The sequence below is a fragment of the Mustela lutreola genome, chromosome 3 (assembly GCF_030435805.1).
Source record: "Mustela lutreola isolate mMusLut2 chromosome 3, mMusLut2.pri, whole genome shotgun sequence".
In the NCBI taxonomy this organism is placed as follows: Eukaryota; Metazoa; Chordata; class Mammalia; order Carnivora; family Mustelidae; genus Mustela; species Mustela lutreola.
Window position 1 is genome coordinate 115,296,556 of NC_081292.1, and position 22,114 is coordinate 115,318,669.

Here is a 22,114-nt window from a genome sequence, read left to right on the forward strand (position 1 = left end):
CCTTCAACATGTAAAGTAATTATTAACAGTTATGTACTTATTACCATTTTGTTCATTGTCTACTGGCTGTTTTTATAGTTTCTTCTCTGTTCCTTTCTTCTTTTCTTGCTCTCTTCCTCGGAGATTTGTTGAATTTCTATAATGTTTATATCCTTTTCTCTTTTGTGTATTTACTACAGGTGTTTGCTTTGTGGTTTTGATGAGGCTTTCATATAGCCACTTGTATCTATAACAGTCTATTTCAAGTTGATAAGAACTTAAGTTTGATCTCATTCTAAATTTTTCCTACTTTTGCCTTTTAACCTTCATACTAGCTGTATAAGTGATTAACCCACTACCTCTGTTATATATTTACCTTTTCATATTTCCTGTTTCTTTCACATTTCATGTCACCAATTAGTGCTCTTTCTTCAGCTTAAAGATGTCCCTTTGACATTTCTTGGAAAGCCAGTTCAGTAGTGATGAACTACTTTAACATTTGCTTGTCTGAAAAATATCTTTCCTTCAATTCTGAAAGATGAATTTTCTGGATAAAGTATTCGTGGTTGGAATTTTGTTTCTCAAAGCACTTTGAATATATCATGTCACTCCTAGCCTACAACATTTTTGCTCAAATATCTGCTGATAGTCTTACAAGGGTTCCCTTGTATGTAATTAGTTAGTTTTCTCTTGCTGCCTTCAAGAGTCTCTCTTTGTCTTTAACTTTTGAGCTTTTAATTATAGTGTGTCCCAGTGTGGGTCTCTTTGGGTTCATCTTATGCAGTACTCTCTGCTTCCTGAGTCTGGATATCTGTTTTCTTCCCAGGTTAGGGAAATTTTCAGCCATTATTTCTTCAAACAAAATTTCTTCCCTTTTCTCTCTCTTCTCCTTCTGGGAGCCCTATGAATGTTAGTCTGTTTGATGTTGTCCCATAAGTAACTTTAGCTACCTTTACCTTTTTTCATTCTTGGTTTTTTGTTTGGTTTTAGTTTTTGCTGCTCCGATTAGGTGAGTTCCACTGCCTTGATTTTGATTTGGCTAATCTTTTCTCCTGCTTCATCTAGTCTGTTGTCGAACCCCTCTATTTTTCAGTTCAGTTGCAGTCTTACATGTAAAACTCTTCTCCAGAAGACACTCATGTTCTGGAGCACAGCAGAGGGAGAATATATAGTTTCCACTCTCTGTGGTGTCTGGAAAGGATTACAAATTAGCTCCTAGATGTGTTTTAAATAGGAAGCCTATCCCTCAAGCCACAGCTATGATGATAAGCTAATAGTTCTTTTATACAGAAAGACCAAGCTCTTGAGTCTGTTGCTTCTTGGTGTACCCTGGGGTGGTAGTTTAAGAACTTTTTCTCTATTTGACTCCTGGGGGACCCACAAGCATAAGCTTCACTAACCAAATAATGTAGAGGTATCCCCTACCAGCGGCTACAAAAATCAGGGTGTCAGACAAAGGTATGAGCTCCTTTCTGGGTGACACTGATTATTACAGTCCCATATGACCTGGAAAGCAAGCTCCCCTGGCCTCCAGAGAGAGGAAGTCAAGAGGCATCCTCTGGGTGGCAGCCACAAAGATTAGGGCAACATGAAAGAGCTCCCTCCCAGGAGATACAGATGATCTGGAGCACAGCAAAGGGAGGGCTCAAAGATGTACCCACCAGACTCCATCCCTAGAGAGTGTTCCAGCAGGCTCCTAGATACCTACCCCTCAGGCTGGCACTTTAATATAAACAAGTTAGCTTCCTTCACTTCACAAAGTCTGGGTGTTGTTGACTGCCTCTGAGCTGGGCCTGGGGCAGCTAAATCTGAGCTCTTGAGTTCTGTTAAGAACCATTTCTCAAATCACTACAATCTTACAGGTCTTGGGATATGAGCTCTGTTGGTTTTCAAAGTGTGTCAGGGGGTGGTCTCTCAGGTGCAAGTCCTTCAGGACTTGGGGCTCCCTATGTGGAGTTTGAAACTTTTGCTCCTTGGAGTGAATCTCTGGGTTTTGACTTTTCTCCTGGCTAGGGGTTGCTGCAGTCAGGGTAGAGTTTATGTGACATTGTGTCCCAGTCTCTCCTACCTGCTTCTGTGTAGTTTTTTTTTTTTTTTTCTTATTTGCCCAATGTGTAGTCATCACTCAGCCAGTCTTCATGTTTTTTAATAAGAAAATTGCTCCATATGTATCCGTAGACTCAAGTGTGTCTGTGGGAGGAGGTGAGTTCAGGATCTTCCTACACCACCATCTTGAAGCACCAGGAATAAAGTGTTAAAATGCTTGACTTTTGTTAATTGGTTCCTATAAACTTGTCTAATGTCTCTCTTCAGTGTCATCAGCATAGGTGTCCTATTCTCATTCCCAGTTCTTAAGCCCCAAGAACACAAAATCAAAAGTCCAGCATTCTCCATGAGCTCTATTCATTCATACTTAAATTGTTTTCCCAGAGTGAGTAGTACCACTCCCAAAAGATGGCATGACTTTGAAGAATAAAGAGTGACCAGAGCTGGTGTCTCCAGTTTCCCATGCCTTGCCCTCTCACTAGGAAACATTTTAAAATGATCTAACCATAACTCCTAGATGAACCACAATAAATTATTTAGATTTCAGTGAATTCACACTGAATTGGCCTTACCCTCTTTTCTCTCTGCCAATGTGTCCCTCTTCTTAAAACTACTTATAGTAGAAGATTTGTGAAACCTGAGTTTGAATCCTCATATACCACCTAATGAGCTATGTGGCCTTTTTCTGGTTCTGGGACTCAATGAGTTTATCTGTAAAGGGAACATGGAACAACGTCCGTGGTTCTTAATTCTGGTTGTGTGTTAGAATCACTGGGGGAGAGTTTAAACATTATAGATGCCCTGGCCACACCCCAAATAACTGCATCATAATCTTGGTAGTAGAACCCAGGCATCAGTATTCTTGTAAAATCCTTCAAGTTGATTCCAATTACAGCCAAGACTCAGAACCATTAATCTAACTGATCAATAAGGATTCTCGAATTTCTTTCTCTGATTTATATTTCCCTTGCCTCCCATGGCCACACCAATGGTTACCAGCCAAAGGCAGGGGTTATTGGGGATGCTGTATTATTATAGCTGGTGGCTAACTAGTACTCAGAGGGTGCATCTACTCAGTTTGATAAGGACCACAACCAGCCTGGCTGCTGAAGAACCAGTATTTGAAGGTGTGCTTTTGAGCAGGTAAGCAAAACCAACCTCCCTGGATTGCATTCAAAATCCTGCCTTGGTGTGTCCTAAATTAAGAAAAACTATCACTTTACAGGAAGCAGGAGGTGGAGCTCATGAAGACATTGTCCAGAAGCTTCCAGGGACTACAGAATTGCAGTGACGAGTTGATTTCATCCTTTGTTTGTGCCAGCTGGAGTGAGTCAAAGAGAAGGCATGCTGAGACTATTTTTAAACATTAACTTGACTTTTTAAAAGATTGATCAGATGTAAGCATTAGGTAGCAGAATCTTGGGGAATTTTTTGTTTACCTTTTTGATAATTAAACATTCTTCAAGAATATAACAATAATACATTATTAAATGCTCATAAAACATTAAAAACACATGTACAAATATGTTATTTTTGTTTACATAAATGAGATAATGAAGCACCCGAGTGGCTCAGTCATTAAGTGTCTGCCTTCAGCTCTGGTCATGGTCCCAGGGTCCTGGGATTGAGCCCTGCATCAGGGGAAGATCCACCGAGTCCCTGCTCAGTGGGAAGCCTGCTTCTCCCTCTCCTACTCCCTCTGCTTGTATTCTCTCTCTCTCTCTCTTTCTCTCTCTCTCTGTTAAATAAATAAATAAATAAAATTTAAAAAATGAGATCGTATAATTCATATTGTTCTGTGACCTATTTTTACTACTTAGCAATAAATATTTTAAAATATTTATTTATTTAAATAAATATTTATTTAAAATATTTATTTATTTAAATAAATATTTATTTAAAATATTTATTTTAAATATTTATTTAAATATTTATATTTATTTATTTAAATATTTATTTTTATTTAAATATTTATTTTAAAATATTTATTTAAAAATAAATATTTAAAAAAAAATTTTAATTTAAATTCAATTTAGTTAACACGTATTAGTTTCAGGGGTAGAATTTAGTGATTCATCTGTTGCATAGAATACCCAGTGTTCATTACATCAAGCGCCCCCCTTTATGCCCATCACCCAATTACCCCATCCTCCATACATCTCCCCATAGCAACCCCCAGTGTTTTTTTTATAGTTAAGAGTCTCTTATGGTTTTCATCTGATTTTATTTTTTCTTCCCTTTCCCTTTGTTTATCAGTTTTGTTTCTTAAATTCCACATATGAGTAAAATATGGTATTTGCCTTTCTCTGACTAGCTTCTTTCACTTAGCATGATGCCCTCTAGTTCCATCCACGTCATTGCAAATAACAAGACTTCATTCTTTTTTTAAAAAGATTTTATTTATTTATTTAACAGAGATCACAAGTAGGCAGAGCAGCAGGCAGAAAGGGGGGGAAGCAGGCTCCCTGCTGAGCAGAGAGCCCGATGTGGGGCTTGATCCCAGGACCCTCAGACCATGACCTGAGCTAAAGGCAGAGGCTTAACCCACTGAGCCACCCAGGCCCCAAGATTTCATTCTTTTTGATGGCTGAGTAATACTCCTGTGTGTGCGCGCGCACGCGCGCGTGTGAGTGTGTGTGTGTGTGTGTGTGTGTGTACCACATTTCCTTTATCCATTCATCTGTCAATGGACATCTGGGCTCTTCCCATATATTGACTATTGTGGACATTGCTGCTATAAACATTGAGGTGCATGTGTCCCTTCGAATCACTGTATCCTTTGAGAATCCTGGGAAATTTGTAAGACGCTAAGTTGCATGGAATCTCCAAACATGTTTTATTTCTATGGATTTAGAAATTTCCCATTATTCTGTATGATGTAAAACAAAGAATTTGAAGATAAGACTGTTTAAAACTTGAAACTCCCTTCTTCCCATTTTAGCCACAGTACTTCTAAGTCTACCCCAGGTTTCCCATCTCAGCACACAGGAACATCTAAAAACCCTGAAGCATCCTGATTTAGTTCTTTCACACCTTTATACCCAAGCCATCAGCAAACCCTGATGGCAAGACCTTCATACTGTATTTCTAGTCTGATCTTTCCCCCAACTGTTTTCTAACCCACTGTCATCTCTGTCCTGCATCTAGTTCTAACACCTATTTGCCCTGTGACCCAACAAAGGAAGGGTTGGTGTAGCTAACCTCTGAGGTCTCTGCTATATTAAGATTCTAGTCTTACTTATAGAAGGGAATGAACTAAGCTCTCACTGTGTCCCAGGTGCTCTATTCCTCTTATTTCATTTCATCTTCATCCCAACCTAGTGAGACAGGTACTATTATTCCCCCTTTGAAGAGATGAGACCATTGAGACTCAGATATTGCTGGCTGCCAGCCCCAGGGCCCCTCTCTCTTGCTTCCTTATTAACAGAGCCTGATTTGTTGAGGGGTGTCAATGAGCCCAGCTCATGGTGAATCAGTGAATCAGGATTAGTCAAAGCCAGTTTGGGTAACCACAATCCACTCTATCCATGATTGTTACAGACATGGGTATGAGACACATAAGGGGAAGTCTGCTGGGAAGTCCTGGGAAAGTGTTTTCTCCCTGATGAGAGAAGCGAAAGCCCTTTATGCTTTGTCCCTGTTGCTGCATGCTTTGGGTATTATCAAGAGAGGAGAGAAACCGGGCAGCTTTGTCAGTCTACGGCAGTCATAAAGAGGGGGAGGATGGGATGTGCCTATGTATGGAAAAAGGAAAGGATGAGAAAAGTTTGGTTTTTGATGGTCTCACTGAGCCTGGTACTGCCTACCTCTGAGCTTCTTAATTAAAGCATAATGTCTTTATATATTAAGCCAGGCTATTTGAGAATCCTATTACATGCAACCCAAAGCATCCTAATACAGAAACAACTTGCCTGAGCAAGATGGTGGAGGAGTTGGAGACCTAAATTTCTTCTAGTCCCAGGAATTCAGCTAGATAGTTATGAAACAGTTCTGAACCTACAAACTCAACAGGAGATATAGAAGAAAAGAATAGCAGCAATTCTATGAACAGAAAAGCAACCACTTTCTGGAAGGTAGGACATGCAGAGAAGTGAATCTGTGGTGATATACGGGAAGACAGACTGCGTGAGGAGGAAGCCTCCATCAGTCAGCTACCAGTAAGTGATAGAGCACCAGAACATGAAATAAGAACTTTTAGAAGTCTGCTCTGCTGAGGGACGTTGCTCCAGCGGCTAAGCAGGGGGGTGGGATCCTCACTGGGACAGTGTGATCTCAGGACCCTTGGAGTCACAGAAAACCAGGAGTGCCTCGGTGTGGCAGAGCTATCAGAGCAGGGAAGCCAGCTACAAAGATGGAGCCTAGAAGGGGTCTCTGAGCTTGGGATTGCCATAAACTGTGATCCAAGGCAAGTCTAGCCACTGCACTTCAAGCAGAGACCGCACAAGTGGCAGATCCAGGGAGACTCCCCTCTTCCTCCACTGTGAGGAGTGGTGCAGGAGAGTGCTGCAGGAACCCTCTGTATTTGGAGACTCCAAATGCGGCCATGCACCAGAGACAGAAACACTAGACCACAGGCCAGGTGAGCTCAGAGTGCAGCCAGAGACCAAGGAGAGAGGAGTTAATGACTGCTTTTCTCTGAGGGTTCACTGAAGAAGGGCGCCCCAAACTCTCGGCTCCTCTAGGGCGGGAGACTGGGAAGCCACCATTTTCATTCATGTCCGCCAAAGCTGTGAAGAAAGCTTTCAGAAAACAAAAACTACTGAGAGAAAACCTGAGCAGATTACTTAGCCTGGCCTCTGGCAAGGGCAGTGCAATTCCATCTTGGGCAAAGACATTTGAGAATCACTGCAACAGGTACCTCCCCAAGAAGATCAACAAGAACGCCCAGCTAAGACCAAGTTTACCAATGAGTAAGAACTGCAAAACTCCAGCGCTAAAGGGATACAGCACATAGAAGTCATGGCTTTTCCCCCATGATTCTTTAGTCTTTCAAAGGTAAATTTTAAAATTTTTCTTTATTTTTTCTTTTTCTACTTTTTAAAAATTTTTCTCTTTCTTATTTTAACCCACATCTTATCAGTACCTTTTTTAAAAATCTTTTTAATTTTCATTTTTATAGTCATATTCTATCCCTTCATTATATTTAACTTTTTTTTGTGTGTGTGTGTGTATATATATATATATATATATATATATATATATATTCTTCCTTCTTTAAAATTTTGGGATAAAGTTTCTTCTAACAGACCAAAATATATCTTAAGCTAGTGTATGGCTTTGTTCTAGTCTCCTGCCTGATCACATTCTCTTTCTCTTTTTTTTTCCTTTCTTTGTCAACCAACGTCTTATCAATTCCTTTTTTAAAATCTTAAATTTTCCTCTTTACAGTCATATTCCATCCCTTAAAGATAAGAGCCAAAATCGATGAACTAGAAACTAAAAGAACAGTAGAACAGATCAATGAAACTAGGAGCTGCTTCTTTGAAAGTATTAATAAGACTGATAAATCCTTGGCCAAACTTATCAAAAAGAAAAGAGAAAGAACTCAAATTTTTAAAAATCATGAATGAAAGAAGAGAGATCACAATCAACACCAAAGAAATACAAACAATTATAAGAACATATGAGCAACTATATGCCAGCAAATTTGACAATCTGGAAGAAATGGATGGATTCCTAGAGACATAAAAATTACCAACACAGAACCAGCAAGAAATAGAAAATGTGAACAGACCTATAACTATTAAGGAAATTAAAGCAGTAATCAAAAATCTCCCAAAAAAAACAAGAGCCCAGGGCCAGATGGCTTCCAGGGGAATGGAATTCTACCAGGGGAATTCTACCAAACATTTAAAGGGGGGATTCTACCAAACATTTAAAGAAGAATTAATACCTTTTCTCCTGAAACTGTTCAAAAAATAGAAATGGAAAGAAAACTTTCAAACTCATTTTATGAGGTCAGGATTACCTTGATTGCAAAACCAGACAAAGAAGCCATCAACAAGGAGAATTACAGGGCGCCTGGGTGGCTCAGTGGGTTAAGCTGCTGCCTTCGGCTCAGGTCATGATCTCAGGGTCCTGGGATCGAGTCCTGTATCGGGCTCTCTGCTCAGCAGGGAGCCTGCTTCTCTCTCTCTCTCTCTCTCTCTGCCTGCCTCTCCATCTGCTTGTGATATCTCTCTGTCAAATAAATAAATAAAATCTTTTTTTTTTTAAAAGGAGAATTACAGATCAATATTCCTGATGAACATGGGTGAAAAACTTTTCTCCAAAATACTAGCCAATAGGATCCAACAGTACATTAAAAGGCTTATTCACCACGATGAAGTGGGATTTATTCCTGGGCTGCAAGGTTGGTTCAACATCTGCAAATCAATCGATGTGATGCAATACATTAATAAAAGAAATAACAAGAACCATATGATACTCTCAATAGATGCATAAAAAGCATTTGACAAAGTACAGCATCCTTTCCTGATTAAAACTCTTCAGAGTATAGAGATAGAGGGAACTTTCCTCAATTTCATAAAACCTATCTATGAAAAACCCACAGCAAATATCATTCTCAATGGGGAAAAGCTAAGAGCGTTTCCCTTAAGATCAGGAACACAACAAGGATGCCCACTCTCATCACTACTGTTCACCATAGTACTAGAAGTCCTAGCAACAGCAATTAGACAACAAAAAGAAATAAAATGTATTCAAACTGACAAAGAAGAAGTCAAACTTTCTCTCTTCACAGATGACATGATACTTTATGTGGAAAACCCAAATGAGTCCACCAAATTACTAAAACTCATACAGCAATTCAGTAATGTAGTAGGGTACAAAATCAATGCACAGAAATCAGTTGCTTTTCTATATACCAATAACCAGACAGAAGAAAGAGAAATTAAGGAGTCAATCTCATTTATAATGGCACCCCAAACCATAAGATACCTAGGAATATATCTAACCAAAGAGGCTAAGAATATGTACTAAGAAAACTATAAAGTACTCATGAAATAAATTGAGGAAGACACAAAGAAATGGAAAAACATTCCATGCTTATGGATTGGAAGAACAAATATTGTGAAAATGTCTATGCTACCTAAAGCAATCTACACATTTAATGCAATCCCTATCAAAATACCATCAACTTTTTCCCAAGAAATGGAACTAATAATCCTAAAATTTATATGGAACCAGAAAAGACACCAAATAGCCTGAGGAATGTTGAAAAAGAAAATCAAAGCTGGTGGCATCACAATTCCAGACTTCAAGCTCTATTACAAAGCTGTCATCATCAAGACAGTACGGTACTACCACAAAAACAGACACATAGTTCAATGGAACAGAATAGAGAGCCCAGAAATAGACCCTCAACTCTATGTCAACTGATCTTTGACAAAGCAGGAAAGAATGTCCAGTGGAAAAAAGACAGCCTCTTCAACAAATGTTGTTGGGAAAATTGGACAGCCACATGAGAAAGAATGAAACTGGACCATTTCCTTATACCACACACAAAAATAGACTCTAAATGGATGAAAGATCTCAATGTGGGACAGGAATCCATCAAAATCCTTGAAGAGAACGCAGGCAGCAACCTCTTCAACCTCAGCTGCAGCAACTGCTTCTTAGAAACATTGGCAAAAGGCAAAAATGAATTGTTGGGACTTCATTAAGATAAAAAGCTTTTGCACAGCAAACAGTCAACAAAACTAAAAGACAGCCAACAGAATGGGAGAGGATATTTGCAAATGACATGTAAGATAAAGTGATAGTATCCAAAATCTATAAAGAACTTATCAAACTCAACACCCAAATGAACAAATAATCCAATCAAGAAATGGGCAGAAGACATGAACAGACATTTCTGCAAAGAAGACATCCAGATGGCCAACAGACACATGAAATAGTGCTCCACATCACTCGGCATCAGGGAAATACAAATCAAAACTACAAATCAAAACTACACCTCACACCAGTCAGAATGGCTAAAATTAACAAGTCAGGAAATGACAGGTGTTGGCATGGATGAGGAGAAAGGGGAACCCTCCTACACTGTTGGTGGGAATGCAAGCTGGTGCAGCCACTCTGGAAAGCAGTTTGGAGGTTCCTCAAAAAGATGAAAATATAGCTACCCAATGACCCAGCAATCACACTACTGGGTATTTATCCTAAAGATACAAATGTAATGATCTGAAGGGGGATTTGCACCCCAATATTTATAGCAGCAATGTCCACAATAGCCAAACTACGGAAAGAGCCTGGATGTCCATGAGAAGTTGGATGGATAAAGAAGATGTGGCATATATATACAATGGAATAGAGCCATCAAAAAAATTAAATCTTGCCATTTGCAATGATATGGATAGAAGTAGAGGGTATTGTGCTAAGCAAAATAAGTCAATCAGAAAAAGACAATTATCATATGATTTCACTGATATGAGGAATTTGAGAAATAAGAGGACACAGGGGAAGGGAGGGAGACAAACCATAGGAGACTGAATCTCTGGAAACAAACTGAGGGTTGATGGATGGTAAGTGGGTGGGAGGGATGGGGCGCTGGGTGATGGACACTGGGGAGGGTATATGTTATGGTGAGTGCTGCAAATTGTGTAAGACTGATGAATCACAGACCTGTAACTCTGAAAAAATAATAAATTATATAAAAAAAGAAAGAAAGAAACAACTTGCCTGAAGACATGCAACTAGAAAGTAGCAGCACAAGGCTGCAAAGTCACCTCTGTCTCTCTATCTATAAAGCCAAAGTGGACAGGCTCTCGCCTCTGCTTCATCCCAGTTTAATTCCTACTCTATACCTCTGGGATAGCATGGGCTTAAACAAGCATGCAAGCATTTATGCTCTGCCACAGCTGACACTAGATCCTGATCCGAACACAGCTGTACCTCTTACCCTCCTCGGTGTGACCTTCCTGAACGTCAGTCTGGTAGGAGCCTGGATCTCTAATCGGCACTGTGGAGACAACTGTCAGATGCCATCATAATAAACAGTGAGACTCGTTGGAAGCCTACCAGTGTTCTCACTTATCTGCCTTCATGGCATCCGTTCATTTCATGGTGCTTACGTCTGCAGCTTGATTAACTACGTTTGACTTGTTTTCTGGAGTTAAGGCTCAACAGGTACACCCTTCCTCCAAACCAGCAGGGTTCTTACCAGTGGCCTCAGAAATCAAGACACTCATTTTCATACAGGATCCAGAGGGCTTGGGGTGGGGAGCAGTAATTAGAATGTCCCCTCTTCCCACTCCTGGCCTAATTCTGTGCCACAAAAATTTGGCCTATAAGTGTTCAAGCAAATAGATCTGAGAGATGCCAAAAGGTTGAGTCAACCCAAATGTCTCTCCCATTGACCTGCTCCAAGGTGAGAAATTCCTACCCTTAGTCAGTCCTAGGAAATATAATATTCTTAGAGTGTACCTTTTGCAAAACAAATATAGAGAGAGCAGCTCATCCCCCTTGGTATACATAAGACTCTCATATGTTGCCTCCATTTATAGGGGCATAAAGCCCAACTCTGTTTGGAACTATGTACTTTTTATTTTTTTTATTTTTTTAAAGATTTTTTAAAATTTATTTATCAGAGAGAGAGAGAGGAGAGAGAGCAAGCACAGGCAGACAGAATGGCAGGCAGAGGCAGAGGGAGAAGCAGGCTCCCTGCCGAGCAAGGAGCCCGATGTGGGACTTGATCCCAGGACGCTGGGATCATGACCTGAGCTGAAGGCAGCTGCTTAACCAGCTGAGCCACCCAGGCGTCCCAGAACTATGTACGTTTTTAAATGTGATTTATTATTGTCTGTTTCTCTTTCTCAATAGTCTATGAGCTTTGTGAGTGCGAGAGGCCTTATATTTTTTTATTTGCTTTTGGAGTTTGAGCATTGAGCATGGTACTAGACATTTAATAGGTATTTAATAAATATAGATGGAAAGAATAAATGAATTGCAGCTCAAGGGAGAGTGAAAGGAAGTTAAGGAAGTGGCGCCGAGTATAAATAACTCTTTTAAGAAGACTGTCTTAGAGAAGAGAGAATGAGTGGTAGTCAAAGAGGGACACAGAGGAAGGGAGACTATTGTTAATGGCACACTGGGGAGAAAGAGATGGTAGAGGAGTAGCTGTCCACTGCCAACTCCAGGTGGCATCATTTACATCACATTGCATGTGATTGGCACACCCTACAGTGGTGCAGTGCAGCGGCCCAGTTATGTAAGACAGAAGCAATAACTGATGGAGAAGAAGATAGACAGGGCAGGGATATAGAGCATAGACTGGCCTTAATTGGGGTATTCATCCTTTGAGACTGGACACGTGAATACATTTGGGGTAAAGTGGGAGGCAGGAAATTAGGGCAGTTTTTGCACAATGTAAGCCTTTTTTGGTCATATAGGAGATTACACCATCAAACAATGAGAGAACTGGGGTTCTGTGAAGAGTTTAAGGAAAGTAATGAAGGTTTGAAAGGGAAGACAGAGTGGACTAAAGACCAGTAGAAGGATGTAACTAAACCACAAGGTATGTTCTAGGCATCACAGACCCATTCTGGCACCAGTACAAGATTGGGAGACCTGGGATCACCAAAGAGAAAGAAGTGGAGACTGGAAAATGCACTGGGGGAGGTGGTCATGGCTGGAGGGTTGTCTTCCATGCACAGCTTCTAATTCACAAATTACTGAGCAAAGCTCAGTAAATAAACTGTCTAGACACAGAAAGCATATTCCTATCAGAACTACTATTTACAATCACTTGATTCTCTAGCTCGCAACCTGCAAAAGCCCATTTATTCTTCAGAGTCCCTGAAGACATGAACAAATGCTGTATTAATCCTTCAGCGTCACCTCCCACTCTTCCTAATTATAACCTTTCTATGGGAAAATGTATGCCAGGTTACAGATCAGTAGACCAGGAACACCCCTTCCAACCCCATCCATCTCTGAGGCTCTCCCCTAGCTTCCCTGCCCAACACGTGGTGAGGGTTCAGAGCCAGGGTCTTCAGTGGGACCAAATCTATAGCCCCAGAGCTTGTTAGCTGCATTCACCCAACCAGGCACTGGACCTGTATGCATTTGTAAAGGGATCAAGAGCTCCCCAGGATTCCAAATTCCCCACCACTGGCAGTGCCACCACTTGGGCTTAGTGGAGGGTGGTGTTGGAGAAGGGCATAATCTCAGACAAGTCTCCCCTTGATGGAGAAGTCACTCTTATTTCATAACACCTCACCACTGAAAGAGAATTTATTATTTTTTTTTTCACAGACCTGTACCCCTGGGGATAAAAATATATGTTTATAAAATAAATAAATAAATAAATAAATAAATAAATAAATGAAAGAGAATTTAGACTCCGACCCAGCAGTTCTATTTCTAGGAATGTATCTGGTTGAAACGCCTGCACAAAGGTGCAAAGATAATGCTCAAAGCTGTTCCCTGCAGCATTGTTTGTAATTTTAAAAAGCTGGAAACAATGCAAACATTCATCCGGGGGAGAATGGGTAAATTGATTGGGGTATCCTTGTCCTACCATTCAGGGGGCCACCATGTGACCTCTAAAAGGATATGGTATATCTATAAGTAGCAACGTGTATATGACTGATACATAACTGATTTTAAAAAGTGGATTAAAAGCAGTATATGTGATATGAAGTTAGAGCTTTATAACAAAATATACACATGTTAAAATGTGTGTATATATATGCATGATTATGAATGTGCTTAAAAACACCTTCTAGGATGAATGCCTAATTATTAACAGTGTTTACCTCTGGGGGAAGGATTGAAGTGGGGAGTGGTGGAGAAATGGAACTTTCATACTCTACTTCATACATTACAGAATTGCCAGAACTTTTTTATAATGAACCTGTATTATTTCTATGATAAGAACAGCATTTGAACTAATTTTTAAAGAATATTAGGCATTGTTCGGCTCGGGTCATGATCTCAGGGTCCTGGGATCGAGTCCCGCATCGGGCTCTCTGCTCAGCAGGGAGCCTGCTTCCTCCTCTCTCTCTCTCTCTGCCTGCCTCTCTGCCTACTTGTGATTTCTCTCTGTCAAATAAATAAATAAAATCTTTTAAAAAAAAGAATATTAGGCATTGTAAATATGCCAGTGCACCATAAATTAATCTATAAATGGAATGCTTTCCCAATGAAAATACCACAAGGGTTTTTTTTTTTTTAATATAACAAGCTCATTTTAAAGTTTGTATGGAAAAACTAATGTACTGGAATAACAAGAAATTTTCTAAAAAGAAGAAAAATAAGAGGAGACAAATCCTAGGTACTAAAATGCACTATCAAAGCCACAATAATTAATAGAATTACCTGGGTAGTGACCCGTGACTAAACAGGCAGAGCAATTCAATAGAAAAGAGCCCAGAAAGAGACACAAATGCTTATGAAAATTTGTTATTGGATAAAGATGGCACTTCAAAGCAGTGGGGGCAACAAATCCTTCATTAAAGGGTATCAGGACAATTAAGTTGCCAGCTTGGGGGGGAAAAAGGAACTGAATCTCTCATTTGATACCCATTCCTAATAAATTCTAGGTAAATCTATACATAATGATAAAAGCTATATAAGTATTAGAGCAAAGCACTAGAGGCTATGAGAATATTTTACACCACAGGAATGGAGAGTGCATTTCTAAGCAATATGCAAAGCCCAGAAGCCATAGAAGAAGTCACTGATACATTTGACTTGATAAAATTAAACATTTTCTACATGGTAACAAATATCATGAGCAAAGTAAAACAAATAAACTACCGACTGGACAAATACCTGCTTAATAAGTGTTAGGAGCCTAACCTCCTCTCTCTCTCTCTCTCTCTCTCTCTCTCTCTCTAAATATATATATATATGCATAGTTTCTAAATAAAATTTTTAAAAGGCCAATGAGCCCATAGAAAAATGAGAAGAAGCATGTATAGGAAATTCACATAAATACATACACAAAGGGCTCATGGCCACATAAAAGATGGTCACCTCATATGAAACAGCACAGTATCGTTTTTCATCTAGCAGCTTGATAAAGCTTCTCATTAAGTTTAGTAATAAAGTTTTAGTAAGGCCATGAGTAAGCCGTGTCAGTGAGAGGAGTTCTGTCCTCTTTGGAAGAGCACTCAGCAGTATCAGAATAAAAAGGGTACCCACCCCTCGATAATGCATTCCCCTTCTAAAATTTCATCCTTCAGATATGCATGTGTGCAAAGATATATATTCAAAGATTATAGAACCCAAGACTAGACACAACCAACCTATTGTCACTAGGGAACTGGTGAAATAGACTGCAATCTGTAGATGTTAGGGAATGAAACACAATGCAGCTCTGGAAAAGAAGGAGTGCATTTTAGGCATGCAGATGTGGAACAATCTTCACACTGCCTTTTTTTTTTTTTTTTTAGATTTTGTCTATTTATTTGACAGACAGATTACAAGTAGGCAAAGAGGCAAGCACAAAGGAGGAGGGAAGCAGGCTCACTGCTGAGCAGAGAGCCTGATGTGGGACTCGATCCCAGGACCCTGAGACCATGACCTGAGCCAAAGGCAGAGGTTTTAACCCACTGAGTCACCCAGGAGCCCCAACACACTGCTATTTCTTTGTGTGTGTGTTTTTTTAAAGATTTTATTTATTTATTTGACAGAGAGAGATCACAAGTAGATGGAGAGGCAGGCAGAGAGAGAGAGAGAGAGAGAGAGAGAGAGAAGCAGGCTCCCTGCTGAGCAGATAGCCCGATGTGGGACTCCATCCCAGGATCCTGAGACCATGACCTGAGCTGAAGGCAGTGGCTTTAACCCACTAAGCCATCCAGGCGCCCCACACTGCTATTTCTTAGTGAAAATCCATGAGCAAAGCAGTGTTTGTAGTATGCTACAATTTGTGGAATCTGTGTTCATGGAATCTCCAAAAGCACACACAAGAAAGTGGTACAGTGTTTGCCTCTGAGCAGGGAGAGCAATGACTACATGTTTGGGGTAGAAGAGAAACTTATTGTCACTACAGTTTATTCAGACTAATTAAATTGTTTACCAAATGCATACATTCATTTTCCAGTTAAACAAACAGGATATGATTTAAAATACAGCATTAGTGGGCACCTGGGTGGCTCAGTGGGTTAAGTCTCTGCCTTCGACTCCGGTCATGAACTCAGGATCCTGGGGTTGAGACCCATAATCGGGCTCTCTGCTCAGCAGGGAGCCTACTTCCCTCTCTCTCTCTCTGCCTGCCTCTCTGCCTATTTGTGATCTCTCTGTCAAATAAATAAATAAAATCTTTTTTAAAATTCTGCACTAGAGGTCATTAGCTAAGTCCAAGCCTCCCATTTCACAAATAAATGGAAGCCCTGCCCGTTCCTGCATTTCTTCAGCAGATGTTTTTGAGTGCTTATTAGTTTCCTATTGCTGGTGTACAAATTACCACAAACTCAGTGGCTTAAAGCAACACAAATTTATTTTCTTATAGTTCTGGAGGTCAGAAGTCTAAAATAGGGTGCCAGGTTAGTAGTCCTTCTGGAGCCTCCAAAGGAAAAACCATTTCCTTGCCTATCTCAGCTTTGGGAGGTTGTCCACATTCCTTGGCTCATGGACCCTTCCAGCAATTGCATCATTCCCACCTCTGCTTCCATCATCGCATCCTCTTCAACTCTGCCCTCCTGCTTCCTCACCTTTATGGTCCCTCATGATTATATTGACCCAGATAATCCAGGAAGATTTCCCCATCTCAAAACCCTTAATTTAATCACATCAGCAAAGCCCAAGAAGCAGAAGACCAGGTAAGGTAACATAGTCAGTTTCAGAGATCAGCACTTGGACAACTCTGGGGGCCCTTGTTCTGCCTACCACAAGTGCCTTCTGTCAGCTGCTGCCTACTCTGCTCCAAGCACTGAGGATACAGCCATGAAAGCAGACATACAATTCCTCATGGAGTTCACATTCCAGCCGGTTCAGGGGAGACAATAAACAGCATCTGTAAGTAAATAAAATGTTAGATGATGGCCAGTCTATATATAGAGAGTGCATGAACAGGAATGAGGTAAAGAAGATTTGAGACTGAGGTGAGGGCTTTAAAATCAGGAAGCCCCACCCCTGGGAAAGGGACACTGGGAAAGGGTGTGAGGATGTGGAGGAGGCAAGGGAGAGGCCATACTGACATCTGTGGGAAGAGTGCTCCAGGCAGAAGAGACAGCAAATGCAAAGATCCTGTGGCCACAGTGCATCTGCCACATTCATGGAGCAGACGGTGACACGTGTGGCTGGAGAAGGTAAGGGAGAGTCAGGAGGGAAACATGTTATAGGGTCTTCCAGCCTATTGTAAGGGCTGCCTTTACCCTGGAGTGAGATGGAGCTTCTAGAGGAATTTATGCAGAGACAGTAACAGGATCTATCTTACCAAAATCCTGATCAAATGCAAGCAAGAAACCAGGAAGCTACTGTGGGAATCTGGGCATTATAGAGTTGGTAGCATGTTCATGGCACTACCAGTGCAGGTGAAGAGAAGTGATTTGCTTTTATGATATGACAGGATGTGACATATATACTAAGCCAGATTTACAGACAGACTGTTTGTAGGATGTGAGAGAAACTGATAAGTCAAGAATGAGTCTAAGGATTTTGGCCTGAGCAGTTGGAAAGATGAAACTGCCATTATTAGAGAAGCAGGTTTTGAAGAGTAGTTGACTTGCAGGGGATAATGCTTTCAGTTCTGGAAATGTGAATTTGGAGATTCTATCAGACATTCAAGGGGAGCTGTTGACTGGGAATCTGTAAATCCACATCTCGAATTCAGGAAAGAAGGCCAATCACAGATAAAAATGGGGATCAGAGAAATGGCATTTAAAGATACGAGATTGAACACTGGACCACCTGTTGGCAAAGATAGAGCTTGAAATCAGATTCCATCGCTCCCGCCCTTCTATGTGGGTGACTTGAGATGGAGACGGACTATATTCCTTATTCTTTCTTTGATTTATAAAAGAATTTCTATCTTTAATGGGAAAGTATTCCATGTTCAGTTTATAGAAAATCGACATCAAAAACAAAAGACCTATAAGCTCATTAACTGTAAATAATCACTCTTAGCCATTTGACATACTTTCCTTTCAGGCTCTTGCTGATGTAAAGCATACATCTGCATGTTACAAAATGCCCAAAAAGTATTCATTGATTTTTGCTTTTTTTACTTTGTAAAGAAATACGAGAAAGAAAATGAAGGGTCCCTGAGAAAGCTCACCAAATGAATACCCATCCATGAAATTATCGTCACCATCGCGAATGCAGGCTTTCTGCCCAGGGATGCTGCATTTTGCAAAAAGATGGCCAGTGCCTCCTCCTGAGCTGTGCAACCACTCGGCCCTGCCATCTATTGAGCAGACAAGGCAGCCTGGTTTTCTCACATGCACCTCTGGCACCTGGTGAATAAACACATAAATGGGCACTTGGTTGGTATGACCGTCTTTTACGTAATATGCCTCACCACGGAGCCTCTACCCTACACCGTAGCTGGCTAAGTCAGAGGCTGTTTCTGTGGCAGCAGGGAATTTACTTCTTTACCTAAACTGGGAGGTTCAGGAAAGGTTATTGAGCCGCGGTTTCACAGTGGAAAGAGAAAATTGTCTCAGACAAAAGGCAGGGGGGATAACCCTAGGGAATTCATTTTGTCTTTTCAGCTCCCAGAACATCTTATTCAGAGGGGAACTGTCACCTTTCTATTTCAGACCTGGTATGTGGCTCAGAACTAATGGCCTGCCTGCCTTTCTCCTGAATTTCTTTGAAAATTTGAGGTCCAAAGAGAGTCCCCAGGGAGCATCTGCTCTAGATATGGAATGGCAAAAGGAACAGGGAGTGTGGGGCAAAATCTCACCTTCCCTGCCCCCTGGCCCCTCCTCCCGGACAAGATGAAACTGTGGTATGACCACTGGGGCCCCAGAACCACAGTTTTCATCTCTCTCTCTCTCTCTCTCTTTCTTTTTTTTAAGGTTTTATTCATTTATTTGACAGAGAGATCACAAATAGGCAGAGAGGCAGGTGGGTGGGTGGGGGGAAGCAGGCTCCCTACTGAGCAGGGAGCCTGATGCTCAATCCCAGGACCCTGAGATCATGACCTGAGCCAAAGGCAGAGGCTTTAACCCACTGAGCCACCCAGGCGCCCCACGGTTTTCATCTCTTATCACACTGTCTTTAGGACATTAAATGTCACTAGCCCTGCCAAGAACCTGGCATGATGCACTGGTAAAAGCTTAAATTGCAGAGGCAGCACACCTGTATTCAAACCCCACCTGGAATAAGTTACTTTGTCTCTTCCAGACCCAGTTTCCACACCTGCAAAATGGGGATGATAAAACCCACCTGTTATGTCTGTGAGGGCAAGACTAAACAAAATGTCTGCAAAGCCCCTGGCTTATACAGGGTCACAGCAAACATTCCTTCCGTCCCTTTCACTGAGGCCAGCCTTGTAGAGATAAGGACTTCCCCTCTGTAGGTTCCTCTTGGAACCAGAAGGTTATCTGGTGACACACTTCTCCTTTAGCATCTTCAATGGTGCTCCAGAAAAGGAATCACACGTCATTACCTTGACATTTGCAGTCGATACTAAAATAGATGTGATATGAAGTGCAAAGACTTAAAGTCTCAGTTCAGGGCCTAAAATGGTTTCAAAATAAAAATGACCTGGGGCAAAACATTAATTTGGGAGAATGTGAGTAACTCTCTTTGGGGGAATATACAGATGCTCTCCAAAGTTGCCTCAACAGCAAAAGTCAGTAGGAGGGAGCTGTGTGAGTGGCCTATGTATAGAAAAGAAGTTCCCGTCCAGTGTTCTGAGGAGTGTCCTAGGATTGAGTCCAGGTGAGGCTGTCTGAAGAATTGTACATGCGGGTCCTGGGAGAAACACCAGCCCTGCTATTATAAATGATTTCCACAGATAATCTTGCCAAGAGAGTCCTCCCCAGAGGAAATGGGAAAGCATGAGATAAGCAATCTCCTCCTTTTCTATTTAGGCATCCTTAAAGACACACAGAGGACAGCAGTGGTGAATAAAAAACAATTTCAATTTAAAGTAGAGATGTAGTTTCAAAGTAATTCCTACAAATGAGTATTAAATGCATAGGGTGTGACAGGAAAGATAAAGGCCAAGTCCTCCACATGTGGTGCTATGCCCCTGCATCCTTCCTTTGAATGCTCCCCATCAGCTGTTCTGAACTCTATTCACTTCCTTGAACACGTGTGTCTCACACTCTGTGCACCTGCACAAAGACCCTTCATTCTTTCTGTCTCAACTCCAGGGGCGAATAGCAGTTGTGTCCAAGGCCAATCTTGGTGCATGTATATCTCACACAGTCATTGGTTTGGATGTGGACTTGAAACATAGTTGTGGCAAAGAGATGGAAGGGTAATGTGCTGGGGGGAGAGAGGATTCAGGAAAGAGACTTCTTCACTGATTAAACAAAAAAGCCCATTAAACAAAAAGTTCCTCTTATTTTCCCAGGCATTTGCATGTCCTTGGATGAAGCCTGGAACCATGGCAGTCATTTTGTGACAGGGAGGGTGATACGGAGATATGATGAGGACTACAAAGTGGGAAGATGAATCTGGGATTTTGACATTGTTTGAGACATTGGACTCATTAGCCCAGCAGCTACCATACCTCGGGACTTTTTGCTAAATAAGATAATGTATTTTCCTTACAGTTGTAGCCATTTTGAATTTCCTACTCATTGCTACTAGAAGAATCCTAACTGATATACTACTTGAAGTCAATGTCTAATCACATAAATTTTAATCATATAAATAGTTTCAAGACTAAATTGTCTCTCTCTGAATTTTCCAGTTTGCTTTTTGAGGGAGTGGGGGAATTTGAGGGCATAGTGACGGAGGGAAAGCACATTTTTTTCTTGTCTGTCTATAAACTAATGTTAGCATTCGCCTGAATGTTTGTCCCTGAGGAGATGAACAGTTATTTTTCTATGTTTTATTAAGGTGTGTATATGTGTGTGCTTTAAAGATGGACAATTGCTTATAAAAGATGAGGAGCTGAGGGAAAAGGGAAAATGGACTATTTTGTGACAGGTTTTATAGGAGTCTATACTTGAATAGTCAAGGCACTTCCTCCATGTGACACAAGAACACTTGACCAAAGGAGGGTGTGGGTACAAAAATCTAGCCTTCTCTGTTCATTTAGTCAAGTACTCTGGCACAGGCTACATCCAGTTGGAGGGAAGGGTACATCTTTCTAATCTGCACAAGAGTAGCATAAGTGGTAGCTTGAGGGGCAATATTGCCTCAAGGCCAGTAACTAAGTATGGCATGGAGGTCATAGAGAAATTTTGGCCAAGACTATTCTAGAAGTCCAGGAAGTAGGGACTTTGGCAATAGCAGGAGAGAGCTCCTGAAAGAGATATTTCTTATAGCAGCACTATCAACAACAGCCAAATTATGGAATGAACCCAAATGTCCATCAACTCCTGAATGGATAAAGAAGATGTGGTATATGTATACAATGGACTATCACTCGGTCATCAAAAAGAATGAATCTTACCATTTGCAGCAATGCAGATGGAACTACTACTAGCGTATTATGATATAATACTAGTAATACTAGTACACTAGTAATACTAGTGTATTATCCTAAGTGAAATAAGTCAGAAAAAATAAGTATCATATGATTCTACTCATATGTGGAACTTAAGAAACAGATGAACATAGGGGAAAGGAAGGAGCAATAAAATAAGATGAAAGAGAGATATCCTTGATAACTCCAGAAACATGCTACTGTGTCTATAAGTTGCTTTAAATATTTCCTCATAGAGCAGGTGTGATTACATATGTGCTAGTTAGTTCAAACATCATCTCTAAATCTATTAGCTGTCCAAATCAAGAAAATGTGTTCTATGGTTGATCAGTTGAGCTTTATATCAGAAGAACCACAACAAGTGCTTCTAAGATCAGCATTTCCATCAATGTTTCAATAATTAGAATAGTGAATGCCAGAAATTACTTTTCAGAAAAAAAAGGAAACATGCCCCTGAAAGCTAACAGCTCTTCCTACAACTGCCTCCAGAGCTCATGGAGAGGATAGTCAAAGTTGGTGGCACAGAAAAAC

The 22,114-nt window shown here is 40.7% G+C and overlaps 1 long non-coding RNA gene across 1 annotated transcript in view; it reads right to left on the reverse strand.

Annotated features, from left to right (window-relative positions):
• Window positions 1–16,450: 16,450 nt before the first annotated feature.
• The window catches only part of LOC131826952 (uncharacterized), a 36,951-nt gene continuing 31,287 nt past the window's right edge, over window positions 16,451–22,114 (reverse strand). The window contains exons 2-3 of the long non-coding RNA XR_009351812.1: window positions 18,248–18,425; window positions 16,451–16,984 (exon numbers count right to left, since the gene is read on the reverse strand). This is a non-coding gene — a long non-coding RNA (uncharacterized LOC131826952). The remainder of the gene's footprint in view (window positions 16,985–18,247; window positions 18,426–22,114) is intronic.